Source organism: Periophthalmus magnuspinnatus, chromosome 14, assembly GCF_009829125.3.
Source record: "Periophthalmus magnuspinnatus isolate fPerMag1 chromosome 14, fPerMag1.2.pri, whole genome shotgun sequence".
Lineage (NCBI taxonomy): Eukaryota > Metazoa > Chordata > Actinopteri > Gobiiformes > Gobiidae > Periophthalmus > Periophthalmus magnuspinnatus.
This window is the reverse complement of record NC_047139.1, coordinates 22,030,607-22,053,195: the sequence shown is the minus strand read 5'-3', so window position 1 is coordinate 22,053,195 and position 22,589 is coordinate 22,030,607. Positions and strand designations below refer to the sequence as shown.

The window sequence follows — 22,589 nt, the reverse complement described above, 5'->3', positions numbered from 1 at the left end:
GCCACAGGGAGCGCCAGGCCACCCACAACAAGACAATAAACAAGCATAGACAGCTTTTGTTTGGCCAGTGTCTGCGACGATTACCGTAATGTCAGGAGGGAGATTAAGTTAGCAGAAGGGAAGGGAACTCACCATCTATTAGACTAGTGAGTACTACTGGTTATAAGCAGCACAGTGTAATTTAAATATGCATGTTTTGTTTTGTTTTGTTTATTATAAAGGTAAATGCATACATGTTTTTCTAATTCCCAGTATATGGACAGACTCAGAATTCAGTCACTGAGCTACAGAGGCTGCACTAGCACTGATTCATGATTGGCTGCAGGTGCTGGGGTTTAGGTAGTGACCATTCAGATCAGAGAGATTATGTTCTTTCAATAAATTACAAGGCTTAAAGTCAATTTAGGTTTAAACCACCTGGGTTTCAGCATTGGATCTTGAGCTATGTCCAATACAGAGAAGTACCTAGATGGAGGATTTTACCTGTACATGTGCATGTTTACAGTATTATGTGCAGTTTCTCTTGTTATATAGTCCTCTGTGGTAAAGTGTCTCATTGAATCTAATCCAACTCTAATATAACACTGTTGTGGTTTAATCCAATGTCTTTACTTTTATTGATAACTGCCTGTAGTACATAAAAATAATCCTTGAATGAATGATTTTGAAAAGGCTTAATGTTTAAATCTTGTTCAATATAGATTTTGTGTTTTACCAAGGCTTTTGCAGCTTCAAAGCTCGCAGATATCAGTATTTGATGTATTTTTCAACATGAGGGAACAACATGGCTCTGACAGGTGCATTACAATTGTATTCATGAGGAATGAAAAAGTAATAAACCACAACATCAGATAAAAGCAGACAGTACCGGCGTTGCCAGCAGCTTTACAGTGATTTTGTTGTATTTCAAGAAACCTGTTCACGGAAAAAACACTAATGTTGCTCCTTTGACAAATCCTATGAATCTATAAATACAGTGAAATTGTGTTTTTGTTTATGCTCCTGTATGTAGCCTGCGCTCTTCCTGTTTTAAACCTGGGTTGGTGGAGCATTAACCTGTGAGGACATATACAAGTTTTTCTCATTTTCGCTATATGGACAGGCCATACCTCATGTGAAAACTAAGAGACTCCAGAATTCATTCACTTAGGTATTGAAGATTCAGATCAGAGCGAGTCCTTTTACGTTTAAACCAATTGGATTTCAGCCTTGAACACAAACCCAAATGAGAGATTCATATGAGGCTCATTCTGCTTTCTGATTGGATATTTGTCTTGACAATCAAAACACCAAATTATAACATAAACAACTTGTCCATCATGTCCAGTGTTTCTGTAATTAAAAATAAATTACTCTTACTATAGTTGTATCTATAGACACAGTTTGGTCATATTTATGGAATTTAAAATCAAACTCTTACATAAGGTTCCTTTAAACTGCCTTTTAAGACACTATACAGTTCAAAATAAAATCTCTACTGTCTGTCAGCTAACCCGCTTCTTCTGCAGAGCTGTCTTTTTGTCTTTCATTCAGAAAAAGAGATCGTTTCATGGTGTTGTGATCAAGGCTGTGCTGCAGAATTAGGTCAGAAAATGAGGACAAAACAACTCACTTCAAAAGAAAAGAATTACACAAGTTGTCAAAAAGTAGGCTGTTCTCCATCTGTCTGACATTCTGTACGGCTAAGCAAGTTTGGGTAGGATTGGATGGTTAGTTCCCTCACTTTTGAAGACTTTGAAATGTGAAAACGATAGTTCCAAGTGGGATAAGAAGGGCCAATAATTCATTATTTTTGTGTCATGTGCCCCGAGGAAGAAGCACTCTGAATAATACTATAAGAATATTGTTTTTAATCTTTAATACTCATTTACTCTAGAAGTGACTTTGAGTGTCCCGGCCCAAGAAAAACAAGCTACTTACATAGATTAGCTTAGTCACTGCGCAAATATTCAAAGCCACTTCAGATTTTAATTTAAAAAACATTTAGCTCACATTGGCATTCATTTATCCACGTAGACCTATTTCTATCATTGTACATATCATATTTATGTTTTTTATTGTTACTATTTTTGAACAAATATAGTTGGACTCCACTTCAGCCCTACAGTCCAGAACCCTGACCTACTCCAGCCCTACTGTCCACAAACATGGCCTGATGTCGATGTAAAAGGAGAAAAGAACATGGTCTACATGATTGTTCAGCATCTATGTCATCTTTCAGACCAAAACGCAAGCATGCGACTGACACATCTCCTCTCCACACAATATGAGCTGGAGAAGACATGAATGGTCAATTTCTACATTAATTCAATGGGCATGAACAAGGAAAAATGGTTGTACTTTAAGATTCAAGTAGAAAGATAAGCTTTTCATTCTTACCTCCAGCTGATCCCCGTGTAGCCTCTAGATGGCAGTGTCCCTCTAACTCATTCCCACTGTACAAGGCCTATCCTCAACTGTCATCAGATCTCACAGCTTTGCCTGTGCTACCAGCTTCTTTTATTAGCAATGCTCAGGTATCCGAGACATTTAGCAGAGCCGGTATTTTAAGCCTTACCTTAAAAGCCCTGTCTTAAATACTCCGCGCGCTTGTCTGCATTGACGTTCATCAGCCTTGTAATAACTTACAGTATGCAGCTCGGTACAGTGTAGGCCTTGGAGGAATTGCTGTCATGGGATCTTATATTACGTGCATAAATTTTAACCACTGCAACAGTTATTCCTGAAAAGTTTAATTAAAATGCATAATTCTTCTGGTGACATTCTGAATGTAATATGATCCATCAATTCCCATTATATCCTCCCTTTGTGTGTAATTATAATATTAAATCACAGTTACACCTTTGGCTTTCATCTGCACACCGCTGCAGGCCAAATCTGACCTCCACTTTTAGGATGGGTACTAGGCAGAAATCTTTGTCATTTACATCATCTACAAAAGGGGTGGGAACACCTTTAACCCTTTGGCCTGTCTCCCTTTTACGCAGCATTCCTCTGGTGACCTTTAACCCCAGGATACGCACAATATCAGCCCGAGGGCGATGACCCCATGACTTTTGAGATGACCTTCTGAACGCTGGACACCTCCCGGTCAAAAAGTGAAACAGTTGGTCCCCTCCGAGTGAGTGACCTCCAGTGCCCTTGTCCGGAAAGGTATGTGAGTAGCTTGACCCCTGGTGACCTTTCATTAGCGCTTCCCTTTATTGCAGGACTTCCTCCCTCTTGCCTCGTCAGCAGCCGAGCGGGGGGAGGGAGTTTGGGAGAGGGGAGGGAGAAAGTAAGAAGGAGAGAAGGGCACAGAGTAGTTTAAAGGACAGAATAAAAAGCGAGGGATGGAGCGGAGGAAAGGAGAGATAGGGGAATAGAGTGAGCGCAGCACGTAAAGCCAAGGAAAGATAGATTGGCGGCATCTGCTGCGTTGACTGAAATGTCACCTTTAAATGGCTCCCCTGTCCTTGATGCCGGACCTCCCTATCTGATCGCCATTCTCCTTGGGAGTTGTAGTTGTGATGACTTATGCGGGACACCAAACGGATCTCTTATAAAACATTGCACCTCCTCTAGATAAGCTTACAGCAAACAGGAAAAAACGATTTCTCATAGCTCACTTCGGCTTGCTGACGGCTGCTAAAATTGACCATTTGAATGTAGGGTCAAAGGTCAGTGTGCCATGTATGAATAAGATAATTGGATTTTGTGGTTTGCTGATACCAAGAGCTTACCAGGTGATGCATCCTCTCGCCTCAACAGCTGTAATTCACTTGGGTTCTTCTTTTGCTCTCATAAGAAAATGTTTCCTAAACCGTGATAGTGTAGTGAGTGTGTCCTTCATATTAGCTAAAGCTCACTATGTCACAGGAATAGTCCGGTGTATGGATGTATCCTTAAACAAATTGGAATTAGTTTGCATTTTTAATTCTTTAATTTAAAGGCAAACCTTAGTGTGTTATAATCCTCCCAAAGGGGGAAGAGACCTCCACATCTGGAAGGTGGCAGATCATATTGGCTGTCACTTGACATGAGCAGTAGCTGACATGTGAAAGAACTCAGTGTGAGCGAGCTATCTGGGGCCGAGAATCCTTAGAAATGGGAGGATCAGTCAGATCAGCTGACATGAGCTCCATGTGGTGCGTTGCTGCAGGGCACAGCGGTGCCACACTTGATGTCATTTCTATCTTAAATGTCACTCTCTTTGGGTCCATCACATGTAGTGTGTCCCCAGGCCCACATTCACCCTTTAACCTCTCAGTGTTGCAGCAGAGGAGCGGCCAGAGCACGCTCAGGCCACTGTTTACTGCCTTTTTACATAATCCATTGTGTCACTGTAAACTCAAATAAATATAATGAGCTGTCGGGCCTGTCAGAGCTGTTTGTGTATGCTTTTACACATACACACCGGTCTTAGTCATGGCCCTATAATGACCTTTGACCTGACCCGACCCAGGGGTCACAAAATGCTCTTTCATTCCCACCAGTGTGGCGACAGCCAAGCTAATTACCACCCTGTGTGAGCACAGCGGCCATAAAAGGAGTTCCAACCCCGGCATGACAAAGCACTGGAAATGCTGCTGCTGGAGTGATAAAGCACCAGGTGTGGCAACACGTCACAATAAAACAGAACGGCTCAGGGCTTAGTCACTGAGCAGACAAAGAGCCGGTGTCAGAGGAGCCAGTGTGAGAGGAGCCAGTGTGAGAGGAGCCAGAGTGAGAGGAGCCAGAGTGAGAGGAGCCAGTGTGAGAGGAGCCAGTGTGAGAGGAGCCAGTGTGAGAGGAGCCAGTGTGAGAGGAGCCAGAGTGAGAGGAGCCAGTGTGAGAGGCAGCTGTAACACGCATCTGTAACACACAGGATGTGAAAATAACTTTACTACATGTCCCTTCACCTTATTCAAATAAGTCAAACACAGATCAAAGGTGATTGTTGGTTGTTTAATCTATCACGCCTGTAACAAAATCTTCATTCTTCATCCAAACATTCACATCATGGAGAACCAGATGACACAAATGTACTAGTTAGTTACACTTTTATATCAGAAGCAGTGTTGCAAATTCACACTCCCAATATTATGATTACACTATGTTAGTAGACACACACACAGACATCTGCCCACACACTCAAAGTCCACTCTTTCACAATGTTATCATCGTCAAACACGCCACACATTATGACCTATATATTTTATTTATTTTGTCATGTGGCTCCAAAGGTCGACTGCTGTTATTTAACTATTGTTTTAGTTTTAGATTAACCTTCACCTTTGCTTGACTTCTTTTTTATGTTGCAGTTCCAATGTTCATTTGGCTGGCCCACGCAATGACCTTCGAACTGTTCATTTTATAAGCACACTCTGTTTGTTTGGCTTTGGGACTTAACAAAAGAGGCACAAGCCAAGAGCAATACACAAAAGTTTAAAAAGATAGTTTAAGATTATTCTTGAAAGTAATGCTACTTCTGGAAGTTGTTCGACTCAGAATAGAAAAGTTAGAGTAAAAGTCAAACTGATAGACTAAAAGTCAAACTTCCGCTCTTAAAATGTTCAAAGTCTGTGCTTTTTTGTCTGCAGTTAACAATACTTTTAACACCTCATTGTCTGTCTATTAACTGTTTATTAAATGTAAATGTTTTTTGTGGCATCTAAGACCCAGGAATCCAGGAAAAGTACAGATTCCTAAAATTTGTACTTAAGTAAATTTTGAAGTGATTACCGTACATTTTACTTTTACTTCACTATATTTGAGGGCATGTATCTGTATTTTCTACTTCACTACATTTTTTTTAACTGAACTGGAAAGTAAAAGTATTTTTCATTATTGTTTGAAAAGTTTGCTGAAAAGTCTGAGAATTTTTTATTTGTAACATGTTCATAGTTTGACCAAATAAAATGGACAAATAAAAACAGCTAGAAAAAAAACAAACTACTAAATTGTTGCTGTTGAACAAAATCCAGCAAAATATCAATATCAATATTTTTGAAGCTTTATAAGACTTCAGTATCTGTGAAAAATACTTTTACTTTTAACTCTTTAAGTACATTTTTAAACAGGTACTTTAATATTTTCACTCAAGTAGAATTTTTCATGTGATACTTTTACTTGAGTAACCTTTTACCTCTGTATCTATACTTTTACCTTTTACTTAAGTAACAAAACTGAGTACTTCATCCACCACTGACACTGCCTCAGTCCTACACAGCCCCATTCCACCTCTTTATCAAAGCCTCAACGTCGAAACGCTTCCTTATGACATCTAAATATAGCACACAATGAAAGCAGCATCGAAAACCACAAACACAAAAAGATAATCCATTTGTGACCCATTTCTGTTCCTGTGTGGGCTCTATTGTTAAGTATAAAATATAATAATTAAAAAGCACAGTTTTCCCCTAAGCATCTACAATCCCCTCACAAAAGAACACAGCTATTGGTCCATGCGGGAATGTCTTTTGCTCTGAGACAACCAGGACCTCCTCCAAAACAGACGCGAACATACAACTGTCCCTCCCATCTGGATCCAAGTGTGTAGTTGTTGCCCCTATGCGGTTGAATAGTGCGAGTTATTTTAATCGGGTAACACAATAAACCTGTTTTCTGGTCAGCAATGATCCATTTTCCAGACTGGATGTATAAATTAGGCTGAAAAAAAAAGCCTTTGAAGCCATAAGAAGTAGACAGGATTTCAAATTAAGGAGTTTTTTACAACCTCGAGCTGTCGGTGAAAGAGCTCTTTGCTGTAATAAGTAAACAGTTTATTTGTGGGGAATTGTGAGAATAATATGACCCATGGGAGAAGGAGTTTATTCAATGTAATTCTCAAATCAATACAAACAATCGAGAAGTAATAAGGTGTTAACGTCACTGTTAATGTTTCGCCGTGCGCTTTGACCACACGCTGTTTGATTAGTTAAATATATGAAGCCCCATACGTCTGAATTATAAAACAATGTGTGTCATACATAGTGTTGAAAACTACACTTACATTATAATATGAATGTGCGATGGAAGTTAACTTACAAAATCAACAATAAATAGATGCAGTGCACACAGAATTAGGGATGCACCTGAAAAATTTGCTACTGGTACTGAAAAATTTGCTGGATCGGATATCGGCTTCCAAGTATCGGTATATCAGTTGGACATATAAATTGATGTAATCAGACTATTTAAAAATCATAGTTGGCCCAAAAAGTCTCATAATGTTTGAACTTTTATTTATACAAAGCTGTTCTGTAGTTACTTGTGGGATGAAAAAAGTTATGTAACACATTCGGAGCAGTTTTGTTTTGTTATTTTTTGGCTAAACAAAATAAGTGTTTGGTTGATATCGGGTATTGGCAGATACTTAAAGCCATAGTACTGAAATCGGTATCGAAAAAAGCTGGATCAGTGCGTCCCTACACAGAATCACAGAGATATTTTCTGTAGGTTAATTGTTATTTAATTGATATATGTATGTAATTGTATGGAAAATGTATGTGTGTTGCAAGTGGAAGAGGTTTTTTTTGTTCTCTCCATCACATCGTTGTTTGTTGTTTGCTGACAGTTGTATTGTTGGCATCATAGCTTGTACATAAGATTAAGTATTCATAAGTAGTTTCACTTCAGCCCTTAACCCCTTCGGTCAAAATGTTATGTGAAAGGTCAATCAATGTATGAAATTCATGACTGAAGAAAAGAAACTACTTCTAATTGTAATGTTTCATAGCGTCTCTGTGTCAGTGGGGAACCTGATATCTAATTATATGCAATTCTATAGATGATTACTTGTAAACCTTGCGGAAAAATAAATGCTGGAATGTAACTAGATTTTAATAGGTCTGCATCTGCATCTTATTAATCAGTGTAAACATAACTACACTATTTATTAAAATCTATTTGAAAAACATTTCCTCCATCTAATTTGTTATCTGGGTTGTTGAACGGTTGTTTTTCTTGTGTGAAATTGAGTAAAATTCTGCCTTTTTTCCTGACGCAGCTATCCCCTATCCCTTCTTATAGCTTGTAGTGTTACACCCACAAATCTTTCATATACATTCCTCTGCAGGCCACTTCTCATGTGTACATATGTTCTGGATGTGTGTTTTCTTCCATAAAGCGGTTTTGCTGCGGTGAAACCAAACACCTTTTCTTGACAATAGACCACAGAGCAGGCACGGGCTGAGAGATATGAGCCGCGGCGTTGCAGGAGCAGACAGGAGCAGACAGGAGCAGGCAGGAGGAGACAGGAGCAGGCAGGAGCAGGCAGGAGCAGACAGGAGCAGACAGGAGCAGACAGGAGCAGACAGGAGCAGACAGGAGCAGACAGGATGCAGGATCATGACTAAACACCACACTTTCTACAGGACTTCATCTTGTGTCTGGTGAGTTCACTGTGCTGTTTAAGGGAAAGAGGTGTTCAGTCAGAGACCAATGAGGAACATTTGTCAAAAGCCACTCAAGGCAGGTGGAAGGAAGGGCAGTTATGGCCTTCAGACTGCAGTGAAAATGCTGAGGTGGAAGATTGATCTAAGAAAGGATACTGTATTGCAATTGTTGTTTTGGAGATATGGAAAATGATAATATCTTATACAGTATATCTTCTGTTATTGAAATTGTTAAAAAAAATATCCCAAAAAAGATAGAAAAGTCCAGTGTAATCTCCCAAACAAGGGTATTAAGTGGTATTTCTGCACATTTGTGGTTATTTGGGGGTGACAGCTCAGTTCAGTTGAGTGTTTGTCTACTAATCTGAAGGTTGCCGGTTCAAATCCCACTCTCAAGATAAACATCACTGGTTCATCATTGGTTGAAACATCGTCTGCATACACTGTGTCTGAATATATGAGTGTATGGTCTTGAAGATTTGATTGCCTTGAAGATGGAAAAGCAATATATAAATATGTGATCATTTACTTTTATGGTCAATTCACATTTTGTGCTTAACTTGAACCTCAACCAAGACATTTGTAGGTACATTTGGCACATTCCTGATGCATTGCTAAAATATTATCTGACTATAGTTATCGAGATAATGCAAAAAAAATATCAAGATGTTCATTTTTATCAATACACCCACTCCTATCGGGCATACTTTTTTTTTACGGTGATGTCAGCTCCCATTGAACACTGTCGTATTCTAATGCGGAGGACACCACATTTCTTTCTTTATTAAGTCATTTTAGATTATTATTGCTATTCAAAATGTCCAAATCATAACATAATGATCCACGGGTGTCATAGATTATAACTATAGAGCAGACACAAGCACGATAACTCTTCTTTGTGTGGTTTACGCATGTTTGCAGTTTTTATTAGAAGCTACAAAGTTTTAGCGCTAATGCTAAATTACTAGATGCCTCTGAACATCTCATTCCACATTGTTTACTCTCACGTCCAATGAAACTTACGGACTGAAAATATCGTGTTAGCAGTTACAGGGGGGGTCATGGGTGGCTCGGTTTGGTTGTAGTAGAAAAAGTAACGGTAGTAAACCTAAGCTATTTCCTTAGTTCACAATATGGCCCTAATATTGGTGTTTTTTCAGCAACTTTACACATAAAGGGCCAATATTGCTCTATTTTCTGATCTATGTTATAATGTTGTTTCCTCATAACAAACATACCCAGAAGTTGTGTCATGGTTCAGCCCTGCATATTTAGACTGTGTTCTTCCCTCAAACTAAAACAGTCTGTTCCACCTTGTGATGTCATGTGGTAATACAGGAAGTGTATGTTGTTTTGAAACTCCATACACCTTCACACCCTGGAATTAACAAGCTCTACAAAACAAAAGGTAAAAGGTAGGTGTTAACTTCAAACTTTACTCAAATGTCAGTGAGTGAATGAAACAAAAAAGAGCTCCAGGTATATTTTTGAGGAGGAAACAACATTATAACATGGTTTAACGCTCATAACAGTCAGTTTTGTGTAATATAGCACCTTTAAATTGTGTATTTATTTTCCTTGAGTACAGATTTTAGTATAATTTGACTAATTTTACGTTATGATATTGTCATTTTCTACTTTGACAGCTTGTGTGGATCTTAACTGCACAGAGAGCGAGGCCCCATGACAATTGCCAGGTAATTGCAGGGCCAGCACTGGGGGACATACACTGACTCACAACCACTTTCAACTACTTTCATTCCCTGTGGACAATTTAGAGTCACTAGTCCTCTGATATATGTATGTGTGGGGACAGTAGGAGACCCAGAGGGAGCAGGCTAAGCACAGGGAAAACATGCAGGCTCCAGAGAAAAAGGCTATTGCTGACCTTTGCATTAAACACATGCATAAGAAATCCCTAAGCTGCCTATTAAAGATGGAGTTTTGCCTGAAAACGTAGTATGTATAATTCAGTCCCTCCATTTTGTCTGTCAGGCTTCAAACAATAGATTGGTACCATGACCCATTTATTTTGATCTCATTCCAGCTCCATCAAAGCCACCTGTTAATTAACAGTGAGCTGACAGGCCATGTTATTCAATGTACAGCTAATATGTAGCAGCTGTGACAATCCTTTGACATTTCTCACAATGTTTAGTGCCGAGCCGCGGTGGAGAGAGCTGTCAGGGAAGTGTATATAGAATGTATAAACAGAAGTTCTGCCATGAGCTGTCAGCCTAAACATCTGGGTATGTTTCAGTCCAATCAGATCTGTCACAGTAGTCCAGCCCTAATCAACGTTTTTACAGTTAGGGTTGCACACACATGAACATATGTGGATTCCAGTAGTTTGTTCTGTATGCGGTTACGACTGTGAATATTCTATGTGAAGTTATTGCATACAGTCTTTTAAATAAAGATATTGATACGTTGTTAATGAGGATGGGTTTTTATGATAGTTTTATGCTACAATAGCTCAGTTGGTAGAGTGTTTGTCCACTTATCTGAAGGTTGGTTCTCGATTTAAGCATCATTGGTTGAGCGGTCGGATCCACTAACCCACAGGTTGACGGTGTGATTCCGGCTCCCACAGATGAATACTCTGGTTGTGTCCTTGGGCAAGACACTGGTGTATGAATGTGTGTGTGAATGGGTGAGTGGTTCCTTGATATAAAGCGATTTGAGTGCCTTGAAGTTGGAAAACCGCTATATAAAAATGTGAGCATTTACCATATTTTAACCATGTTATAACAGTGTTTCCTCATCAGTGGCTTGCTCATTGTTGCATTTTGACTCATTCACGCATGTTTGAGTAATCCTCTGTTGTCAGGCATTTGAGGCTTGAGTGCTCAGTGAAAATTTCAGTTTTCATCTTACGGTAGTTTTTAATAAAAGCTGATGATAGTTAATACATGTAGGGTTCAAAAATGTCACACAATCTTTTTTCAACACTAATAACACATATATTAACGTTAAGTGTTTGCTATGAAGAAGCACAGTATTTCAATTCTGCAGCCTTAAACACAAAGTCAATGTATAATTTAAAATGAACAAAATGTAAAATAATGATCTATGTTTATTATAGTTTAATATTAAATGCCTGAAAAAGCACAATGTCTTCTTTAAATGACATATGAATTAGTCACAACAGCATAACCCAATACTTAATTCAGACCTATTCTGCATAATGAACTTTTCAAAGCTTTTAACCATGTGTCATAACGACTGACAGGGGACCAAAGATTCAGACTCGGGGGAAAAGTTTAAACAAAGATTATTTACAGACAAGGGAATGCAAATGAAGGTTGACGGAGCAGACAGTTGAGAGCAGTGCTGTAGTCTTCGAGTGGGTCATTGGTAGCGAAGTCAGAGGCTAGGAAGTCTGTACCGGTGGAGGTGAACTGGGTCGAAGGCGGAGGCGCTGCGTAGTTTCAGGGAGCAGGATCTGGTGAAGAACAAAAGATATCCAACTGAGTATTGAAGTCACAAATGCAAAACTAAGACTGAGCCAAGCAGAGCAGTACCACAGAGGATACACGGACGATCTGGTGCTGAGTGTCAGGTCCTCGGTCTGTTTGTCCTCCCCAGGTGCAGCTTGATTGTGGGTGGGTTGCAGGTGTGTGTGGGAGGAGCTATTATATCCGCCCATCTCCAGGCTCCGACACAGAAGGAAGGGGGAAAAACAGCACCAAAACACAGGGCAGACTGGGATCTTGACACCATGTTATAGTTTTTCCCCTAACTATTTACTCACCTGAAGTTGTATCTGGAGTGATTTGTGCATGTTTGAGCAGACTTTAATCACTTATTTTCAGGACGCCATATTGCCAATCAAACCTCGTTTTCACCTCCACCGGTGTACGCCCACGGAAGTTATCAAATTTCTTTCTTTTATTAAGCCAGTTTAGATGAATATTGTGATTTGAAATGTCCAAATTGTAACATAATGATCCACGAGTGTCATAGATTATAACTATACAGCAGACACAAGCACAACATGTCTGCTTTAAATCTCTATAATGCCATTTAAACCAACTGCATTTAAGTTGGTTTTATTTGGATGCAAGACTAAAATATGGAGGCACAGTCTGTTTGTGTATTGCAGCTTAACTTTCCTGTATCTTTATTTCCACAATGGCAAATGACGAATATAAAAACTGTGTGAACTTTTCTATTTCCTCGGCTAAGACAATAACAGTGATTTGATGCAGATGTATTTTCACATTTTCAGAAAGCTTTGAAAATTAAAAGGTCACAGATAGCTCATCTTTTATCCTTTTTTTCTAAACAAGCGCTCTCAGTTCTTTAAAAGTCAATGCCAAATATATTCAGACACTTGAATGCAATTTAAATTATTAGATTACTTGAAAAAGGTTCTTTTTAGAGCCTGTATATGTTTGTTAAGGCCACGTTCATCAAAGAAAAGTTCACATTGTAGTTACTCTGTAAAAGTGGTGCTTCATTAGTATATCATTTGTATCACTGCTACTTATTTTTGTCCAATTTTTTGAATATTTGGGATTCACAATTTGGTGTAGTGCATGTTTTCAGGGTTAGTTCCACAGTGTCTACAGTGGTGGAAGAGCAAAAAATACTCAAGTAAAAGTATCACCTGAAAAAATCTGCTTAAGTAAAAGTATTTAAAAATGTACTTAAAGAGTAAAAAGTCACAGTATTTCGTGCTGACTTTAAGGTCTTACAAGGATTCAAATGTAGAGATTTTGATAAAGATTTGCGTAGAGTTTTGTTCAACAGAAACAATCAAATCAGTTGGGATTTTTTTTAGCTGCTTTTATTTGTATATATTTGTTTGAACATGTTAAAAGTAAACCCCTCAGCATTTTCAGCAGGTCTCAGACAATTATAAAAAATACTTTTACTTTTCAGTCCAGTTCAAAAATGTAGTGGAGTAGAAGTAAATTGTATCCACTTTAAAATGTTCTTAAGTAATATACAGATACCTAAGATTTTACTACTTTTTCTTTGGTATGTTTCACCACTGTGCATTTGTATGATGATAATAACAGTAGCAAAGTATATAAGAAGTATTTCATAGATATAGATTCTGGTAGAAATATTTAGCATTTTTTGTCAGATGGACCTGCTTAACTACTGTGACTTTGTTTACTACAGTATAAGTCAGTGTATTCAGAGAAGCACCAGTAAACCGCATCCGCAAGTGAATAGGCAGATTCAACGGTCCAGTTACTCCCAAAGCTCCAGCTAAGTCACTCCACGCTTTGTCCTTCTGCTGTGGTCCATATAAATCCTTATTATAACAAAACAATTAGTCAACAGATACAAATATGGATTCCAAAGCGAACATCAACCCACGAATCCGCTTAAGGGATCATGTACTGAGGTCTAATGATCAGTGTACATTTTCAGTATCATATATAAGTGTTGCTGTTCCATGTTGGCTAGAGGTCGGTCAGTGTACAGTGACAGGTGATGTGAGCCTGTGATGGCCGCTGACATCTCCCTCTGAGCTGTTTTAGGCAACAAATAGCAGGTCTGTCTGCTGTCTGCCTTTAGGCCACCAGGGGGGTCAGGCCTGACACTCACTGCACTGACAGCCCCTGCCCCCGCTCCCCTCCTCCCCTCCTCCCTCCCACACTTTCTGCTATTCCTTCCTCCGTCTCTCTCCCCTCCTCCCTCACTCTCTCTCCTCCTCCTCCTCCCTTGTTCTCTCCTCCCTCATCTCCTTCAACCTCTCTCCTTCTCATTTTCTCCTTCTCCTCCTCATCCCTTACTCTCCCACACCCCTCCTCCTCCAGACCTCTCGTCCCAGAATGCACCGGGACCCGTCAGCCCCGATGAGAAGTGACGCCAGGCGAAGAGGGAAAGAGAGAAAGAGAGAGAGAAAAAAAATCCCCCTTTCTCCTTAAGGTGCACTGAAAGGTCAGCATCTCCGTATCACTGGGAGAATTACCCACCGAGCTGCTTACCTTGACATGAACACAGTAGCGACCTTAGGGGGGAGTCGTGACGCGGGGGGAGGGGAGGGAGGAGAGGAGGGAGTGGAACAGGTGGAGGAGCGCGATCGTCCGAGTGGGAGTAATAAGTCGAGGGGAAAAGATGAAGATGACAGGGTCAGAGGGGGAGCCAGGTTGAGGTAATGGCCTATAGGGATCGTGTGTTACGAGGCACGCACACTGTTTGGGTGGATTTGGGAAGAGAGGAGGTTTTTTTGGTGATGCAGAGAAGAGGGGAGGGAGGTGGGGTCAAGCCAAAGACATCTTACCCTTGCAGCACTTCATCACATTCTGTTTTTTTTAGTTGTTTTTTTTTTTTTTTTTTCAATCTTTTTTTCTTCTTGAACTTCCACTGGCTTTTCCGCTCCAGTTGTCTTGTCTCCGAGCGCGGACAATGGGATCAGAGCATCCCTCGCATCCTTATTCCATTTTTTTTTTTTTTTTCTAGTTAAGATGTCAACAGTGTGCTACACCTTCAAAGTCAAATCCGTAATGAGACAAGTCCCCAGGCAATGGGAATAATCATGGAACACATTGCAAAGCCGGGCAGTATGCAGTTAAAGTGCATACGACAGATTAGACCTTTTAATTTCACTAAAATATAATTAACACCGTTATATTTAAGAGTGTTTTTTTCCAAGTTCATAATTTTACTTCCTGGTTGGACGGGCAGCAGATATGACGAGGCCTTTCACGATAATTACTATATCGACTTACCGTTCAGTATATGTTAGGTGGAACAATATTTTTGGGAGGTTAATATTACTTTTTCTTTGCAGTACTGGGAAAATTATAGTGTTTTTTTTTACGATCTTCAACAAGCTGTAGAAGGTTGAAGAAACGTTCTATGACTCATTACAGATGCAAACTAAGACCCAAACTGCTTCATTCTGCTTTTTATCCAATGCAGTTCATGCTTTTTTTTTTAGATTTAGAATAGTTTTTGTGGTTTAAATCTGCTCTTGGGTTTTTGTGTCAGTGGTAGTGCTGAGACTTTCGGCTCTTTTATGGAAACCGATTCTTTTGGATCAGTTCATGTCAAAGAGTCATTCAAAAGACTGGCTCTTTTTAGGTTTAGTTATATGACAGAACGTTATATGAGATTTAATAAGTGAGAACTCATTTAACAACAATTAGTATGATGCCTAATATATTTTTCTGTGCACAAATCTCTCAGCCGTGTCACCTGCTCTGCTTCTGTGCTGATTCTTGTGTTGGTTCACTGTTAATCAGGATAAAAATGCATTAAAATGAGACGAAAAGGATTCGGTTCTTTTCAAAACTGAGATCCGCTTCCAGCTGTTTATGTTAAGGAGCTGACTTGTTCCTGAATGTCACATCACTAGTCAGTGGCATAAATCAGTTTTAATATGATCATTTGTTGTCTATATTTACTTATAAATATATACAGTATACAATATATTTCACTTCAAAATGTGTTATCGTGGCAGGCCCAGACATGATGTGCGTAGAGGTCATCCTATAACTGTCACCTAGCAACCATAATGTAATCAAGGGCCAGAGCTGGTCTAATTTACACAATAATTATAATGAGACTAATATAACATGAATGTTAATATAACATGAATGACAACACCTTTATTTTGTTCAGACTGTCAGAAAATGGTCCACGCATCCACATAGCTGCCCCAAACATTGCCCCACTTTCATAACACATCTAATCTTCACTAAAAATGTTGATCAAAGTGGGACTTCAATAAAAATAAATAAATAAAAAAAAATAACATGTTAAGTGAGCACCCACAAAAGACCTTAGCTCCTCCAATCAAAAACGCCCCTGGTAGACGTATTCCAAACTTTTTCTTCTTTTCCTAGCAACTTCAATACTACAAACCACCGCTAAATGTAAAAATGTAAAACTATGATCACTATTTCACCAAACCAAATAATAATAAAAAATAAAAACATGAAAATCTGTCATTGCACTGTAACTGTTCTGGACGAGGTTTTGTTGATGTTTTGGTTCTGTCAGATACTTTTAGCTTGTCTGGGTTTGTCATGTTTCAGTCCTTGCACCATATGCTTCACACGTCCGTCCTAATAGCTCTCTTCTCACACGGCTGTCACTCTGTCTGACGTGACGAAGTGATGCGCAGACTTTGGTTGTACTGCGCTTCATGCCCACTTACCATCGCACAACAACAATTTAAGGCGACACACGGCAGATGAAAGGGAAAAAATATCTTGCATTTAGAGATATCAAATTGAAACCTATTCTGTAGTTTACTTAGATATATATAAAATGATAAAAGCATTACAAGTTTCTCATCGGGTAATGTTTTCATATAAAAACTTCACCTCATCTCCCTGGTATTTAATATTAGCACAGGGTATCAGTGTGTTTTATTGTATCGTGTTTACAGATAGATAAATAGATAGACATTTGGACTTTTTAGCGTAACAGCTATTGGCCCTAAATCTCCAGCACAGACCAATATTTTGTTTTGATGGATTTGCTGCCTAGAACATACAGACAAAGCTTTATTTTAACAGTTTAATAGGAAGAGATAACAGCACTAAATGTGATACACACTCTCTTATAGGTTTGTGGTTTAAAAAATGGCTGTGGATCAAACTGTAGTAAATCTAAATGACATGATTTGAGGAAAATAATCAAAATTGACCCTATATATCGACCCAAAAACATCGGCAGAGCTCATGGATCATTTCTTGCTCTGGATTCTAAATAATCAGTATCAGCATCGGCCATGACTTTTATGTGAAGTTCTTTGGTCAGCTGGAGTGGCTTTAAATGAGCTATATAAATAAATTTGAATTGAACTGAATAAAAAAGTACGTATAAATTGGCCAATTTCACATATTTGAGGCATATAAATAGGAAAAATGGATGCAAGGTGAAATGTCTTGCTTTGTTTTGTTAGATACAAAAACCACTGAAGGGATTTTTTTAATGTATTTCTTTTAAGTTTTTTGGTAAACTGCATTTTACTGAAAACGTCAAGTTCAAGTTTTGGCTTTTTTTTTTTTACAATCCTTCAGAATCTTGTTGAGTGTAAGATGGTAAGATCTGGTGTATATAGGTGCTCTTTAATGAGTGCTATTTACATGAGAAAAATGTATTAAGAGGAAACTGCTTACAACAGTTACAATGTTCTCTATAAATCTATAGAGTTAAGTCGATTCAATGAAATAATAAAACATCTTTAGGTGCACACAGGATAGTTTTGTTGTTTTCAGGTGAAAGCGTCTACGCTGAGAGAGCAAAGCACTGACTGAAAAACTCAGACTGAACTGAATACAAGTTTTGCCTGTAGTGTCTGGCCTTAAGCACATCAGGAGAAGTTGAGCTGAGTTCACGCTGTAGACTTTGAGATTGATCAGCAGTGAGACAGTGGCTGCAGCCCTCCTCCGCCAGTGTTTCACATTGTTAAGGTCACCCTTGCCAGAGCCAAAAGGGCGCATCAATTTTGGAAGGCCCTTCTGGGGGAGGGGGAGGGGGGGCAGCACTGCGTCTCCTTCTTCGATCACTCAGACCCCTGTGGAGGGACGCACATCTGAGGGTGTGTTTGATTTGTGTGAAACTTGCCAGCGTGCATGATGAGAATCTGAAAATAAAACGCTACGCAACCTGGGTAAACAGATGGATCGCACCTCGGCATGTGGCGCCAGGCAGCTCCACGAAACGAGCAACAACTAGAGAGACACTGATTAGGAACAAAGCAGTTGTCAAAGACAATATGGCACAATGTAAATCTTTCTGTATGTAAATTTACATCTTTAACAACTGTCGCCGCAAATATACATAAGACATTAAATATTTAATTTCATTGGAAAGAAAACCTGTTATACAAGTGATATGTGCTTTTGCCTGGAGGGCAGAGATGAAGAATGCAACAGGGGCCAGTGGCAAAATAAACATCCTGCCAGACTGGTAATACAAAAGACAGCTTTGAGAGCTGAGAGGAGCTGGAGCCACTGTAGACACTGTGCTTAATCAGGTGCCTCAAATACTGACAGGTAAAAGTGTGTGTCACATGGTCAAATAGATGAGCTTAACCACACAACATGTAGGGATGACTGCAGTGAGTCACGTACATTCATTCTTTTAATGTTTTCTGTTTAACTCTTCGTCTTTGTTCACAGGAGGGCCATGTTTTTCAGTGTAATATGTCGTCCTTCATTATTCTGTGTTAATCCAATGCAGTTTATTAGATTTTAATTTGATCTATCAGATTTTAAATATTTAGATGGAAGGAGAACATTTAAAATGAGTTTCCTTTATTTTAGTCGCTGTAGCTGCTGAAAACTCTGATCACATTTTTGGTAAAGCCTGTAATAGTCTCACCACAATGTTATCCCCAAATAATTTTTATCCCAAGGTCTGTATTTGTGTCATGTTTTTGATAGGAATTTACACCGTAGCACAATATTTGTTAAAAAAACAAGTTTAAGTGATAATATTGATATATTTTTATATTTTTATTTTCATGAAAAAATCCCAGTATATCCATAAAACATGAGCCACAATGAATGAAATAGTGCAGCAAGACGCAGTATGTGTAAAATTATGTTGATATTTGAAATGAGCAGTATTACTCAATTTTGTTACTTAAGTAAAAGTACAGATACCAGAGCAAAAAATACTCAAGTAAAAGTAAAAGTATCGCATGAAAAAATCTACTTAGGTAAAAGTATTAAAGTATCACTTTAAAAATGTAAACAGTAAAAGTATTTCGCACAGATATTTAGCTCTTAGAAGGCTTCAAATGTAGTGATTTTGATGATGATTTCTGCTAAATTTGTTCAGCAGAAACAATTAAATTGAATTGTCCTAGCTGTTTTTATATACATATTTTTTGTTTGCTCAAACTATGAACGTGTTAAAAATAAACCCTTACTTTTACTTTTCAGTCCAGTGCAAAAATGTAGTGGAGTAGAAAGTACAGATAACTTCTCTTAAATGTAGTGAAGTAAACATAAAAAGTGTCTTCTTCATAATGTACTTAAGTAAAGTACAGATACCTACATTTTTTACTTAAATACAGTCCTTTACTACTTTTACTTTGCTTTGTTACATCTCTGGAAAAGACCCTGCACGGCCCAAATGCACCACAAAAAAGTCCCTGCTGGTGCAACAAAGTACACAGGATAAATACTGACCTGTAAAAGTTATTGTTCCTTCTGTCATTTATCGAAATCAATATAAAAGGCCAATTATTGCAGGCCTATATATAGCCTTGTACATTTATATTAACTGTAGACCACAGTTTTTCTTCTATTCATCTGTTTTCTGTATGGGGAGGGTCTCGTCTTCGATCATAACCACCTCCATGACATTACTTCAGTCAAATAAACAGTAATGTGTCCAATGTGCCCTTGATTTGTCACAGTGGCCATATGCGTCACATTCGACTGTGTAACAAAAACACGCCGCGGAGCTTTTAATTGCATAATGAAGAGACTAATGAAAAAGCCCATAAACTGGCTGCTGATGAGTACACTTTTTCATATAGAGTAATTAGCCCAAACATGACCTCTGCGGTTGTAAAAAGGGAACAGGTCAAACTGAGTGCGAGGGTTCTTTTCACGCAGTACACCAAGTCTGCAAAGCCACGCAAGGACAAAAACAATGGAGCGCTCATCCAGGGAACAGCAGTGAGTGGGAGGAGAGTGGAAAGATAACATCAGAAAAACACAGACAAGGAGAGGAAGAACGAGGAAGAGGAGGAGGAGGAGAGGCATCAGAGATCAGGGTGACCTCGCACCACTTAGGAACACTCTGCCGATATACGCAGAGCAACAAAAGAGCAAAAGTTTAGCTTGGAATCAACTCAGTGCTGTCCCCATAACTTAGATTAACCATGTTCCTTGTGTGTTAGACAAATACATCAATTTACAGTAATATATTGTCAGTTATTACAATTATATTTTTTGTTATAATGACTTTTATGTTACTTAAATCCTCCAAACCATCTGTGAAGTCCCACTGTGTAACTTTTAGCATCTTTTAATGATTTTTGTATGCTTTTATTGCACCTAAAAACATAGAAAAACATGCGTCCTTACTGTGTGACCGGGCTTGCATCTCCACAAACCTGACTGAAGGCTATTTCTTTTCCATAGATTTTTTTTCTTTGGCTAAAATATTCCAAGAAGTGCCTTGAAACTTTTATCTATGTGTGTTTCTTTAAGTTTTTATGCTCTATTTCCATCTAATCAAGCATGTGACATCCCACCTCCTGAAAGTTTTGCGCTGTTGCTTTAAATATATAAAATTTACTGCAAAAAACAAACAAAATATGATGAAATTTCACCTTTATTTAAAACCTGAAACCATTCCAAGTCCCATATCCTGGTTGTTAAACACAGGAGGAGAGGGCAGGCTGTTCCTAAAATCTCCCTGTGTTTAATGAACTCCACTGTCAATTCTGAGAAAGCTGCTCTAAACAATCACTTATTAGCGGTACCACGAGCTAAAATAACCCAAGGAGAAATATTTTGTTCCACGGGGTTGCCAGAGCAGAGGCAGAGTAAGGAAACAGGCTCACACAAACATCCCCAGCAGATGGTGTCTTGCTTTGATATATGTCGGCTTTAATGGGCTCTACCTATCTTCAAAGCAAAACAAACTCTTACTTAAATTGACTGAGGCTGACCAAGACGTGCATTAGTCTATGGCAACAAGGAAGAGGGCTGTCAGGGTCACTGCAGACTCAAAGAAATGGCAACAATTAGGCAGCGGCTCGGCTTGCACTCGATAAATGGCCCAACATAGAGACTTTTACAAACAATAAACTGTCAGAGGGAGAAGCAGGAGGTATGGAAACGGACCGGAAAGGTAGAAGAGAATTTGTCCAGCGTGTCTTCTTATAGTAAACTCAAGCTTAGTTGGCTGCTGTGAGTTTTTACACATATATTTTTACAGAACAAGCAATACGACTGTGATATAAACATTTAATACTGTAAACCCTTTTAAAAGTCACATGTTTTCTGATCTGTTTTATAATTTCCTCATCACAAACAGACCTAGAGTTGTGTTTTGTTTCATTTTTAACACACAAACCCTGCATATTTAGACTGTGGTCTTTTCTTAAATTGAAAGGAGCTGTTACTACTGCTTCATGAGGTGAAAACAGAGCATTTTGAGCTTTGGAGATGAAACACAACTCCAGATATATTTTTGATGAGGTAACGACATTATAACATGGCGTAAAGCTCACAAGAGTCCATTTTGTGTAATATAGGACCTTTAATATTTGCTTCAGCAGTATATCACATTTCAAAATGCATTATTGTGACTGGTCGAGTATTGCATAGTGAATACTAAGCACCCTACATATACCATAATCCCTAGCTTTGATGATTGAGTGAAGTCAAAATTAGATAGGGGCTTACTGCTACCAACTTTTCAAATATGACAATAATGGTGCAGTAAAGGTTTGTTTGCAGCATGTTTTTGAGGAAAAGGCAGCATTTATACCATAGCTTTCCCACACGAGTGCAATAAATATTGAGCCATGATGCTTATATAGCCTTAAATTATATTGCACTGTTAACATTTGATAAACTGGAGTAACTTTCCGCACGCAGCTCAAATAGTACAGCTTGATTCTTTAACCATGGCTTCAACAAAATTTCAGTTCAAATTCGGAGATCAAAGGTCAAAAGAGACAGAGGCTTGACTCTAATCGCACATAAATATTACAAACGCCTGAGGGGAGTTCTTTACATCTGCGGCAAATGTTCACTTCAACTGATTCACATACACAGGTCAAAGGTCGTAGTTCCTTCACAGTGACTTTTAGATCCAAACAAAACAAGATTTTTAAAGTAGAAAAGATCCAATGTTTCCATGTTTCATATTTCCATGCATTTGAATTTTTTTAGTTTTTGGCTTTTTGGAGTCTTGATCACAAATTACCAGCGTTTTTATTAAGGTCATTCTTTATTGCGAGCCTTCAAAACAGTTGTATGTTTTGTGGGCGTTTTTGGAAGTTTAGCTTGGAGGATTTGCATTATTATTTTAAATTCTCTTTTCATCCCACTTCTTAGACCAACATTTGAATATTTATTTTCCTCCTCTGAGCAACATCACTATTTCTGATAAGAACATTAAAAGTGAACCCTTCTTCCAAATTGTAACCTTATATACTTAAGAGTTCACTGCTCGCTCTGTTCCGCTGCTATGCAAACTAATAAAGCTACAGAAGTGGTGAGAGAGCAGCTTAGAACCGATAACCCCAGCAAAAATGACTGGCCTGTATTGACCCCATAC

General features: G+C 38.7%; 1 protein-coding gene across 1 annotated transcript in view; it reads left to right on the top strand.

The window, feature by feature from the left end:
* Positions 1-22,589, top strand: part of nrip1b (nuclear receptor interacting protein 1b) — a 238,871-nt gene that overhangs the window by 141,246 nt on the left and 75,036 nt on the right. The window lies entirely within an intron of this gene.